Source organism: Rhea americana, unplaced genomic scaffold, assembly GCF_003343005.1.
Source record: "Rhea americana isolate MKP2758 unplaced genomic scaffold, rheAme1 scaffold_376, whole genome shotgun sequence".
Taxonomy (NCBI): domain Eukaryota; kingdom Metazoa; phylum Chordata; class Aves; order Rheiformes; family Rheidae; genus Rhea; species Rhea americana.
Genome location: NW_028186508.1, coordinates 350011 through 351874, shown reverse-complemented (window position 1 = coordinate 351874; position 1864 = coordinate 350011).

Genomic DNA, 1864 nt, shown 5'->3' with positions numbered 1-1864 from the left:
GCATCCAAGGAGGAGAGACTGAAGGCACTTGGCACCTGCCTCTCCCACATCTGCGCCATCCTGGTCCTCTACATTCCCGTGGTTCTCTCGTCGGTAATCCACAGGTTTGGTCACCACGTTGCCCCTCATGTGCACATCTTGATGGCCAATTTGTACCTTCTCTTCCCTCCCATGATGAATCCTATAGTGTATGGCRTCAAAAYCAAAGAGATCCGTGACCGGGTGCTYGCTGCCTTTTCTTGCAAGAGGCTCTAAGTTCCAGCTGTCATCTGCTGCYGGTCCAACTTCAGCTGCAGCTTCTTCTCAACTAGACCTGYAGAATGATGTAGGGCTGTCATGAAGCATCTCCAGACACTTCCCACCTGAACAGGCCCCATCATCCCTGCTACACTATGGACATTCTGTCTCTATTTGCAATTGCAATGTCCCTGCCATGCCATGAGTTACTTGCTCCACTCTGGGTTGCGCAGAGCGGGACTTGGGGCACATCTTTGGAGGATGCAGCACAGGGACCAGATGATGCAGCTGTGCAATCAGCACAACYGGACTTGGGTCCARCCCTCRGCTCTGCCTCAACCGTTTTCTCAGTGACAACCTCTGGCTGTGCATCCTGGAGCACAGAAGAAGATAGAGAAGGAGGAAGGGCTGAAGTCAGAGCGGTTGGGAAAGGGCATGGCACATGGGATGGTGCATAGTCATGCTAGTCTCTCCAACTTCCTCCACTGCAACAAAATATTGATGTATTTTTACACACCAGGAAACGAGAGCGGTTTAAAGCCATGTAGATGAACACCTAAATATTTAATGGGTTTTTAACAGGAGTTATGGGAAAAGTCTTCCTGGGGGCTTGAGATAGAGACTACCTGAAATCTAAATTCCCAAAGGGAGGCGTAGTCATCAAAGTTATCACATCTGAGTATCTCTCTCTTTCTGAATAAAATTTCATTGAGATTTGTGGTTTGTTTTTTATTAAAGCACTTCATGCTCTTCACAGAGAGGGTAAAATTTAGCCATTCACCCTTTCTGTTGAGCTGTATGTTCTAAGTAGGATCATAGGCAAGATACTGCTGTGATTTAAAAGCCTTTTTCTAACAGTGATGTGGATTAGATTTTCAAGTGAACATGGGAAACTGRATTTGCCTGCACCCAGTGGGTAATCCAATAATACCAGCAGCAGCTTGACACCTAACTCACGCTGGAGTGCTTCTTTTGGCTCCACTCTCCTGCCAATAGAAACCACATTTTCAAGGCACAGCAGATGAAGCCTTGTAATTGGCACCATAAATTTTATCCTCAAACCATTACTACCTGTTTAATTTTTCTGATTTCTCTTCCTACTTGCCTGTCTCAGGATCACTTCAGCTTTAGGGTGGCTGAAGAGTTCTGGTGCTGTATCTGCATGAATCACCCTTGAAAGACATCTTCCTTCCGGAGTGTGGATAGACTGCTGGCTGGGCTACCATATGAGATATCAAAACTCACTGTAAGTGAGATAAAATTCTCCAGAAAATGAGCTTGAACACACAGAACACCCAATACTTTACTGTTTTTTTTCCAGTTCAAAATCTTGTCTCTTGACAGACAGCACASTTTCCCAACAAATGTTTACCTTAAGATATCAATAGAATCCATGCACCTGTAACTCATTTAGGGACCTACTGAATAGCCATCTTGTTTCATAGCCACCAATAGCTCCACTCATAGTGAGCTTTTCTAATCCTTTTTTTTTTTCTATTTATGCTCCTGGCGTTTGCAGCATTCACAGAATCACACAGAATCAGTAAAGGCTGGAAGGGACCTCTGAAGATCATCTAGTCTAACTCCCTTGCTCAAGCAGGGTCACCTAGAGCATGGTTGCATCCAG